The sequence below is a fragment of the Barbatula barbatula genome (genome assembly GCF_947034865.1).
Source record: "Barbatula barbatula genome assembly, chromosome: 11".
Lineage (NCBI taxonomy): Eukaryota > Metazoa > Chordata > Actinopteri > Cypriniformes > Nemacheilidae > Barbatula > Barbatula barbatula.
Window position 1 is genome coordinate 2,763,347 of NC_136774.1, and position 11,471 is coordinate 2,774,817.

The window sequence follows — 11,471 nt, forward strand, 5'->3', positions numbered from 1 at the left end:
GGCATTTTCCAGGGTACACACCCTGGTATTGCAGCTTTTAAATCTGTGTTTTCCCCTTCTGCAGAGAAAGCTTGGGATACAGCCTTCGCCGCCTGTCAAAGAGTAAACAGCTCCATGCCTGAGGTAGAGCTCCAAGGTGTGGCTAAACTCCAGCGACAACTACCTGTAATGTTACCCCCTGGAAGTGAGATGATTGTCTGGGCCTACGTCCCACAAGCTACCAACCAGCCTAACTGCGCTGTCTTAGTCGAAGATTTGGAACACCATGGGCAGGAGTGGTGTGTTGCCCGATCCCTGAGCTGGATGCAAGGTGGGAAGGTTCCCCTCCGTGTCTGCAATCCTAATCTATTCCCCTTAGAGTTGCCACAACGGCGCCCCCTGGCTTCGGTGACCCAGATAGACCCAAGGGACGTAAAGGAACGTTCCAGACTCGTGCTACGAAACATCGAACCCCAGTTGGCTGAAGTTGACGTTATGCACATAGAACAGACGCAGATTGAAGATCATCCAGCCCTTGCGTTGTGTGGTGAGGACCTGACCAGGGGCCAGCAAGCCCAACTGACAACCCTCCTGCGGAAGTGGTCTCACGTGTTTGCGGCCCATGAAGACGACTTTGGGAAGACTGGCACAGGCACAGCTCCACCGATTCGGGAAAGGTACCGACCGGTTCCCCCTAACCTTTACCCCGACTTGAGGGCACTAATACAGGGTATGTTAGAGAGTGGCGTTGTAAAAGAGAGTTCAAGTCCATGGGCCGCCCCAGTTGTTCTGGCAAAGAAGAAGGATGGGTCATGGAGGTTCTGCGTGGATTATCGCAGGCTTAACTCAGTAACTCACAAAGACTCTTTCCCATTGCAGCGTATAGAAGAATCCCTTACGAGCCTCACAAGGGCCCAGAGGTATTCAACTCTGGATCTGGCAAGCGGGTACTGGCAGGTGGAAGTGTCACCTGCAGACCAGGAGAAGACTGCCTTTACCACCCCCTTCGGTCTATACCAGTTTGAACACATGCCCTTTGGCCTCTGTAACGCTCCAGCCACGTTTCAGAGGCTAATGCAACGCTGCCTGGGTGCTCAGGTTTACGATTCTCTTCTCATTTACCTTGATGACATAATTGTGTACTCGCCTGACTTCAAAACCCACTTACAGCATCTTGAGCAGGTTTTTCGTTGTCTTCAGGAGCATGGCCTAAAACTGCAGCCTCGTAAATGCCATCTGTTCCAGAAGAAGGTGACCTACCTGGTACATGTGGTTAGCGGCCAGGGGGTAGCAACGGACCCAGATAAGACTGCAGTCGTCCGTGATTGGGCTATACCAGCAAGAGTGAGACAGGTGCGTTCATTCTTGGGATTCGTAGGATATTATCGGCGATTCATCCCCGCTTTCTCGAAGGTAGCTGCTCCCCTCAACCAGCTCCTGCAGGGAAGTGCCCATCGGCCCTCTTCAGCCATCCAATGGACCCCTGAGTGCCGGGTTGCCTTTGAGTCACTTAAACAGGCCCTTCTCAGTGCCCCGACATTGGCCTACGCTGATTTTCAACTTCCATTTAGACTATACACAGACGCAAGCCTGAATGGCCTTGGAGCTGTTCTTGCCCAAGTCCAGGAAGGCAGGGAGAGGGTTATGGCCTATGCCAGCCGTAGCCTCCATCCCCCAGAGCGCAATGACCAAAACTATAGCTCCTTTAAGTTAGAGCTGTTGGCCTTGAAGTGGGACATCACTGAGAAATTTAAAGACTATTTGTGGGGAGCTCAGGTTACGGTACACACCGACAACAACCCTTTAGTCCATTTGGAGACTGCAAAGTTGGGGGCGACGGAGCAGAGATGGGTGGCCCAGCTAGCCAATTATTCCTACAAAATCCGCTACCGACCAGGGACTGCTAATAGGAATGCAGATCCGCTTTCTCGAATACCAGGAGAGACAGCGGACATTGCGGTACATGCAGCACAGAGCACCACACCCCCGCAGTCATCCGAGGGGGTAGGACGATGAGAGCACCAGCAGAAAATGGACTCTGACCTGCAGCAGCTACACACCTGGAAAACACAAGGTGAGCCCCCAACAATAAGTTGCCGTTCTGCTTTGTCTCTACAGCTTCGTTGCTTGCTGAGGGAATGGGACCGGCTGGAATTCCATAATGGGGCCCTTGCTAGACTTGTCACTGAGCCAGACACTGGAGCCCCAGTGCAACAAATCATTGTGCCAGTAGCTCAAGTCCGACAAGTGTGGGAAGAATATCATAGAGCTGCAGGTCATGTAGGTGGCGACAAAATGGTCTCACTACTGCGGAGGAGATTCTACTGGGTGGGTATGAGCACGAATGCTAGAACGTGGGCGGCCGAATGTCTTAACTGTGTGGTAGGCAAACGGGTAGGGTCACAAAAAGCACCTTTGTGCCCCATTTCTGCCAGCTACCCCTTCAAAATTGTGGCAATAGACTATCTGTCCCTTGGGAGGCCTTCTGACACTTTTCAATATATCCTTGTGATTACAGATTTGTTCTCCCACTATGCATTGGCAGTGCCCATCAGGGATCAATCTGCTCCTACTACCGCTAAGGGTCTATGGACAGCACTCATTCTCCCATTTGGCTGCCCGAAGTGTATTCTAAGCGACCAAGGGGGAGCCAGCTTCAATGAAGAGGGTCGTTCCAGTGAAAGTCAGTGCCCCAACCAACGACAACACTGGCCCTTCGCTCCGCCTCCTTTTGCCCCCCAACACCAGACTGACCCTCCAAGTCCTCGCTGTGAGCCAGTGGACTTGGCAGCTAGTACTTCCCTTCCTTATGCACCAGCCATACAAGCCCATGATGCCCCTGGGCTTAAACCAGAAATTTTGCCTCTTGCTGAGTTTGACCCAGCAATGTTACCTCCTGTAGTTAGGGGTCACGACCCAGCCCTAGAGCTTGGGGCAGTCATCGACAACCAGGACTCTCGTCGGTATCCCCTGCGTGCTACCCGTGGCACAAAACCTGCACGCTACATACCCTAACTGACTGGACACACCATGACATTGGCCATGTGACTCTTAAGGACTATGTTCGGGGCGACCATTATTAAAGGCGGGGGGAAATGTAACGGGAGGAGAACACTGATTGTTTGACAACTTGTGTGGGTGGGTTAATGTCTATCAGGTGTGCATGTGTATCTACAAGTTTTTGTTTCAGGTGTGTCCAATCTTACTGACGAGCCAGTGGCACAACGCGATCGGTTGCTCCGTGGATAAAAGAACCAGCATGTAGTCCTTACCGGGGGTTGGTGGACCGTGAGAGATACCGCAACGAGTTAAGCACAACGCCTTCGTGCCGGTTTATTGGGACAACGGCAACGATCGCGAGTGACTTCTGGCAGCGAGGGGTCCACGAGAAAAATCAATGCGCGCTACTCATTCACATTGAGGGAAGTGGTACTAGTCTTGTACGAAAGCACTGACGTGTATTTATTTAGGACTGATTGCACTTCCTTCGTCTCCCAGCTCTGCTCTAAAATTCCGGTTATCCCTGCTGGCCACGGTGTCCTGGAAATCGTCGGAGCCGGGACTCGTTTGTGTGTTGCTATCATCGCCTTACCTTTAGTGCTTCCCTTTTGCACTACGAGCGCCAAGTGGGCGGGGTTGTGAGTGGCGAGACTGTTGACTGTGTTCGATGAGACTTTATCTTATGTATAATATAATTGTGATGCTTTGACCGTGTAAACATTTCTCGGACTAGTGAGGCTGCTCGCTGGGGTTTTATTTCCAACTTTTTACACACGAACGGGTTTTAAGGCTAATATACAGATCAAACTGATTTTAGTTATATAATTATTGCTTAATGTGTGGGGTTTAGTTTGAAGTGTTTACACTGATACCTTTTTGACTTGCTGCTTGCTATTGTTGTTTAAATCTCACGTGTGGCCATTACATATGACTTCATTGGGGTGATTTTGTATGTGATTTTTGTATGTTGTATGTGATTTTGTATCGTGGTTTTACTCCTAGCCCTTGAATGTATTATGCATACAATTATGTTTAGTTTTTAAATGGTTGTATAAATAAATTTTGTATTTTTATAAACTTTTGGTGTAAGCCTGTTGCTTGTGTATCACCAGGGTAGAAATTCCTGCAAGTGGTTGAGTAGCCACTTTACATTCACTCAAGTGAAATGGCACGTCCTTGCTCTCTTTAGCGTGACTTTGAAGAGTCATCAATTAATGATGACTGTATACACAGAACATATATTTTTTTTGTTAAACACATAGTTTAAGAAGAGTTCATAATCCTAAGGGTGACGAGAAACACTTCCGTGTATATGTCTGTGTATCCGCACTCATATGACTCGACAGAAAGCTTCTTTTCTCCTCTATCCTCACCTCCTCCTGGTGCAATTAGAGAATTGAAATGTCTTTAAAGACAGCTGTGCTCGATCAGTTTCTGGGTTATGGGATGGAGAATCAAGGAAACCAGGAGGCATATTGAGAAGCACGCCCGTTGGCAAAGTAGAAGTGATGGCCGGTTTGCACACATCATGCTATTGAACCGGTCAAATCAGTTTACCAAATTGGACTGAAACTTTTGAAACGGTTCGTATCTCCAGTAAGTCCAGTACTCACATTCTGATGTGTATGACAGTCCCTCTGACTCGAAAAGCTCTCGAAGAGAGAGCTAATAAGCACGAGGGGCTCTTGTTCTTGAGTCAAGGATCGGCTGCAACATGGATGCAGCCGACACGCCATTGCTGTGTTGGATCTTGGTCTTGAGTCAAGAATCTGTTGCATCGATTTTCGTGTCATACAGTATCATTAATATCTGATATGTTTCATATTTGCATACTGGCATGAGAAATATGAAAAATGAAAATAGCCTTCTATGCGTTCCCTCTTGACTTCATTGTTTGTTTGCTTTATCACTTCTGTGGTATGTGAATGTAGCAGCATTTCTTAGTGTCTAAGACTTTCTAACTGAAAGTAGATTTTCTTTGGATTAAGTTTAAATAGCAGTTATATGCTATTGGTACCTATAAATAGTGGCAGATACTATTTGCACCTCAGTATTGTTGTGCATTAAACATTATTCAATAAAAACAGTATAAGGCCCAATCCCATTTCTACCCCCTTACATATTTCACACGAACTTGTTTGACTTATTAAAATGACGTATGACATTGTAGTAGTGGTGTCCCATTTCTTACGGGAATGTTTTTAGCCCTTCCCATTGCCACTCTGTTTCCCACAAAAGGTAGATTTAAACCAAGGTATCCACCATCAAAGCTATTAACACTTTACATCTAATGCCCGGGAGTTGCTGTTTGAAATAGCATCATTCTTACCATTTCTCCATTCCAATCAGATAGTGGTGGGCGGAGTTAGTGCAAATAGTTTCTACCAACAAGGCAGGCTTTTTGTACTCCGCGTAAACAGACACTCCATTTTTTCTTGTGCACTGGTTTGCAAAGCTGAACAGCCAATCAGACTCCCAGATGAACTCCCCCACACAGTTGACATGCTGAATTCGACATGCATGTTGAAAACAAAAAACATATTCACAGTAAATACAAAGACTCTCCTCAGAGGCGAATGAGGTGTAACAACAGCTTGTCTTTTAGTTTTTCCTGACAAACCGTTCTTTTATGTGTGCAGTAGTTCATTAAGGTAAGAGAGACATATAATTATTAAGACATACTAATAACCTTGATCTTACCAGTTCTTGCCCACACATATATACAATACACAAATGTTTTTAACCCTCAAAGACCCAATCATTATTTTCTACTGTATGTCTAGTTAAATAAGGAATGTGCCGTTTTTTCTAATATCTGATTTTCCTGAATTCCAAATCTTAATGCTTTTGATAAGCTAACTAAATTTTTAATAAATTAATGTGTTTACTTTAGTGCTTATCGTGATCGTATTCAGATCATGCACAGAGAGACTGGGGCTGAGAAGGTCAGGACCCCCTCAAACTTTCTGGAGCTGACATCACCAAGGTGACCAGCATGCCAATGAGGCTAATTGTTGTGCATTTCTATATGTCAGAAGGGAGATGTCTTAGGCAGCACCTTCATTTACATAGCATATGTAAACTCACAGGCCCTGCTGCAAGTCTTGAACACTCTAATGCCTTTGTCGGTGTGTGTCGCTCATCTCTTTCATGAGATCGTTAGAAGCTGTTTCTAGTTTCGCTTACATTTTTTATTGCATAAACTTGAACAATTCTTAAAGAGCAAGTATCATCTGTATAGAAACGTTCATATTTTTTTACTGAGGTAATTTCGAATGCATTTATGTGATTTAAGGTTAAAAAAATCGATATTCTTCTAATAATGTACATTTTTGCAGCGCCTATTTTTACTCTCTAATAGAACAGCATGTTGTTACTCCTGTCTAAAATGCCCAGTCTACTCTGGAAATCATATACCCATGACCATAAACAGGTTTCAGCTCCTGAGGCTCCAGACACAGATGTGCAAGTGAAAAATATTGTATAAATATAAACATACTATCAATAATAAGAAGACGAACGATAACAAGAAGTCCATGTAGATAACGATACAGATGCTTTAGTAATGGCTTTCAAAGACACTCTTAACTTCATGGACATAAGACAACATGTGTCAGGACCCACTCACCTTCGTAATCATACTTTAGATTTAATACGGTCTAACGGTATAAATACGGACTTCAAAATTCTTCAGAAGAGCGAAGACATTACAGATCATTATCTGGTATTATGTTTGCTTCTCTGGCCTATGGTTGCAAATCAAACTCCTTGTTACAAATATGGTAGAACAATAACTTGAGCTACCAACGGTGTGTTTCTTAATAATCTGCCTGAATTGTCTATAATCTCTAGCATGAGTAATAATGTTGAAGATCTTGACTTTATCATTGAAAATGTTAACTCCGCTTGACACAGTTGCTCCTCTGTGCTTAAAGATAAAAAATGGACCACCATCACCGTGGTATAGTGAAACCACTCGGACTCTAAAGAAAGCAGCTTGTCAAAAAAAACTTCAGGGGAGAACTAGTTAACTGCAGACCTATATTGAATCTACCTTTCATATCTAAAGTTCTGGAAAAAGTAGTATCAACTCAGTGACATCCCGGTACAGAGAGTGCTTTGATCAGACTTACAAATTATCTGTTTATGGCGTCTGACCGAGGATGTATCTCCATATTGGTGCTGCTAGATCTTAGTGATGCATTCCACACCATTGACCACAGCACGCTCCTACATAGACCTCGAAATTTCGTCGGAATTAAGGGAATAGCTTTGAAATGGTTCACATCGTATTTATCCAACCGTTTTCAATATGTAGCAATAAACAATGAAGTGTCGCAAAAATCGCAAGTCTAGTACGATGTACCCCAGGGCTCAGTCTTAGGAACTATGCTCTTCGCATTATACATGCTTGTGGTGAGGAAGGTGGGAGGAGAGCCGTGAGGCACCTTTTTATTCTTGCATACACTACACAACCATAATATAAATCCTCTGAAGATTTAGGCTGCATTAGTTGGATTAACCGGAACCAGGAACACTTCCAATAACAACTGATGTACCTTTTGAATCAAAGAGTGCAGAACAATACTCGGGCAGGATGCAGTTCATGCCCATACCTGAAAAGAGCTGAGATGATAGAGCTGGATAAAGAAGGACACGTCTTCACTATAAAATTTCAGATTATTAATGATTATCTTAAATCCAAAAACACTGTTGAGCTTGTGCAGAGGCTGCAGCTTTTGCAAGAGGGGAACTGGAATCCCCTGGTTAGGGCTGGTGTCCCTCAGAAGTTTTTTTTCTCCCGATGGAGTTTTGGGTTCCTCGCCACCATTTGCATACTGTTTTGCTTGGCCGGGGGGCTGCTAGAATTGTAAAGTTTTATTTAATTAACACTGCATATACTCTGTTTAATATTTAACCTGTGTTTCTCTCTCCTTATCTTAGGTGTGTGGTTCTCTGTGATGGTCGCTGAGCGTGCGTGTGCCTGCGTTTCTGTCTGTGTGCGTTTGTGAGTGTCTTGTGTGTGGGTGTGTCTGAATCTGTGTGTCTGTCTTCTGTGTTTTCACCTTTTTTGTTTTTACTTGTATAACCTTATGTTTTGCTTATAGTCAATATGTTTCTTGTACAGCTGCTTTGTAACAATGAAAATTGTTAAAAGCACTATAGAAATAAAGTTGACTTGACTAAGCAAAGTCCTGTGCAGACTAGAGGGACGTAAGAAATCAGAATCAGAATCAGAACAAGCTTTATTGCCAGGTGTGCTTACACACACGAGGAATTTGTCTTGGTTACAGAAGCTTCCAGTACACAAGTAAGGTTACAAGACAAGTAACAATCAACAAAGGCAACGAAAGTACAGAATAAAAATAAAAGTTAAGCACACAAAGGTGAAAGTGCAGTGTGACATATTAAAATATACAAGTTATGAGTTTATATATGTGAAATGTCTGAGGGAAAGTATTGCACACATTTATTGCACTGTAGGGTGTATGATATGTATATACAGATTCTAATCTTCACCATTTACAGGGTAAGTCATTGATGTGACATTTGGCCTGTGTCACATGGTACAAAAATCTGGTAAAATGACTACGCCATTGTGACGAGTCACCCCTAACGCAATCAGCGTCGCCATAGGAATCAACGAGGAACAGCCGCCGATTGTCAACCAGCATAAAAGCTGGCTTCGCCAGAGGCATTGGGGTTCCTCCACTCCTCACAGCCATATTATTCTGAGCTGGACTGGTGTATTTTTCTTATAGTTTGATAAGCCTTCCTTTAAATTAATTATTAAATAATGGAAAGTGTAGCATTTTTTATAGAAAGTTACTACAAAAATAATATGAAAGACTCCCCTTGTAATATGAAGAAGCATTTATTACAAATATTTATTCCCAGTTGTTTAGTTTTACATGGGCAAATAACCGTATAAACAGCACAATATGAGGATTCCAACATCACGCACTTGCAGTGCTTCAGTGAATAATGGAAAACAGAATACAATTATATTATACAGTAAAAATTAAATAGGCCTGTACAAAATATGTTTCATTATATATATATATATATATATATATAAACAAAACAAGTAGGCAACAGTTAAATGCAGAGTTTCGGTTTATTAGTAATGGGCACTGCAAATCAAGACGGAAAAAGGCATCCCGAATGTTTTCTTTATTTTATATAAAGCAATATTGTTTTTTGTGCGTATGACTTTTAAATTACTTTTTAAAATGACTTTTAGTGCTTTAAATCATTCTTTGTCATATCTTCTGGTTTGTGAATCATATGTAATAAACTGCTTCTGTCCTTTTTCGGTATTGCACATCAAAAATCATATTTTATGTAGATGCATTCAAAACACATTTACTGTACACTCAAATTTAGTTTCTGCACCCCCGTCTTTACACTTTAAAGTGAGAATTCTATAAACGGTAGCTGTTTCTCAATGACAAATGTTTCAATGTCACTTATGAATTGCTCTAAAGAGACTCACATTACTGTATGAGGAATTTAATGAAGTAATGAAACATTATTCCCATCTAAAGTTACCGCAGTAGGATGTTAAATGACTGATTTGTTGTAACCAGCTGAGGGGTGTGATGTGTGCTAATAGGCTGAGTAAGAGAAGCTGACCTTCAGTGCTGACAGTACAACAACGTTGCTGAATTACCAGACTAATTTCAATCACCTCATAGCTGCTTAGTCCTCAGTCCTTAATCCTCAATCAGTCTCAGCCAATTAAAACATGCTTCATCTTGAGTTGCACTTACAGACACTAATCTATAAAGACGGTTGACTGTGAATCTACAGTACTGACAACCAGTACACTGATCAATGGACTTTCTGTCTACTTGCAAATCATGTAAAATAATATACTGTATTACATATTACAGTATTGTTAGTTTCACATGGTATTTAACGTTACGAAAATACAACAAAAATATTATTTTCCGGGCCGCCCGTGGCATATGTGGAATAAGCGGTGGGGCGCTAGATGGGAGGGTATTTTTAAAGGTACACCCTCCTGTGAACCGAACAATATTGTTACAATAACACAAATTGGACATCAACCAAATTAACTTAAAAGTGTAATATGAGTGGATAACAAATCTATCATTTTTAAAGCCCCGGAGAACTCACAGCAGCGTTGGGAGTGTTTCATTTCGCTGCAGCATTGATGCGCACGGTAAGCTAGCTGTATGACTTCTTGCATTCTGTTGCTATTACAATACAGCATTATGCCGGTCGGCACAGTTCATGCTCAGCACATTATTGTCTGTGTCCCTACAGTGTTTGCACAGAAGTAGTGACAAAATTATATTTATAAAATATAAAAACTTTCAATTAACCTTCATCTAAATATATGAATAATCAAATATTTAAGCTTAATATATATAAGCTTAATGGTGTTACCTACCTACCTACCTACTTTGTAAACTTTGTATTATATGTTGAATAAACGTAAAGTATTCCCAGCCTTTTCTAATCTGAGATAAATATATCCAGATGTGGGTAGAAACGAGCTACATTTACTTGAGTAACATTTTGGAAAATATGTACTTTTGCTCCTCCTTGAGTATATTTATAATAGAAAATATGTACTTTTACTTGGTTACACTGCGTGACATTATAAAATGCGTTGTTTTTATTTCTAGGTTGTCGTCTCTTTTTACTGGGGCATCCCTGAGTGATTGATTTGTTTTTGTTGTTTCTTTTGAATACATTAATCGAACAGTGGGCAAAACCATCTGACACTACAGGACTGTGAGACTCCTTGAAATGCTATGGCGCTTACACTAAGGTTTCTTGTCATACTTCAAATTCTTGTTGTAGCAGCACCCACACTTCACAATGTAGACAACGTGCTTACAACAAGATTTTGGTCAAGAATCAACCGCAAAAACACCTCCCACATCTTAACACTTCTAGTTTGATGGTGGATAGCAAATGGGTTGTTAGTACGTTTACGCCATCCACTGGAATGGAGCGTGAAACACTGAAGTGTTTTTTTTAAAGTGCATGTATTCCATTATACAGACTTGTTGCTTTAGGATAGTTTAAAATAATTTTGTTTATGTTATACTAGCCATTTATCACGCTCTGTAATGTTTATGACATGTCAACTGTTTTTTAATTCCTATACGAAAGATTTGTGGCTCGCCATAAACTCTCTCCAGGCTCATATCTGTTCCCGTCCTCTCGTTTCCTCATTATTGCTTGTTAATTAGTTCATGCCCCATGTTCCCCTCTTGATTTCTCCCTATTTAATGCCCTTGTGTTTTCTGTCCTGTGCTGGTTCATTGTGATTTGTTTGGTGAGTTCTTGTGTCGTGTCTAGTCTAGTCCATGTCAACAGTTAATTTTAACTACACTTAAACAAGGCTAGTCTTAATCCTGTCATGTTATTATATTCCACTGTTTTGTTATGTTACCACTCGTGGGTTTTTGTTTTGTTTTGTTTTTATTATTAAAAGTGTTATGGAAGTCAAA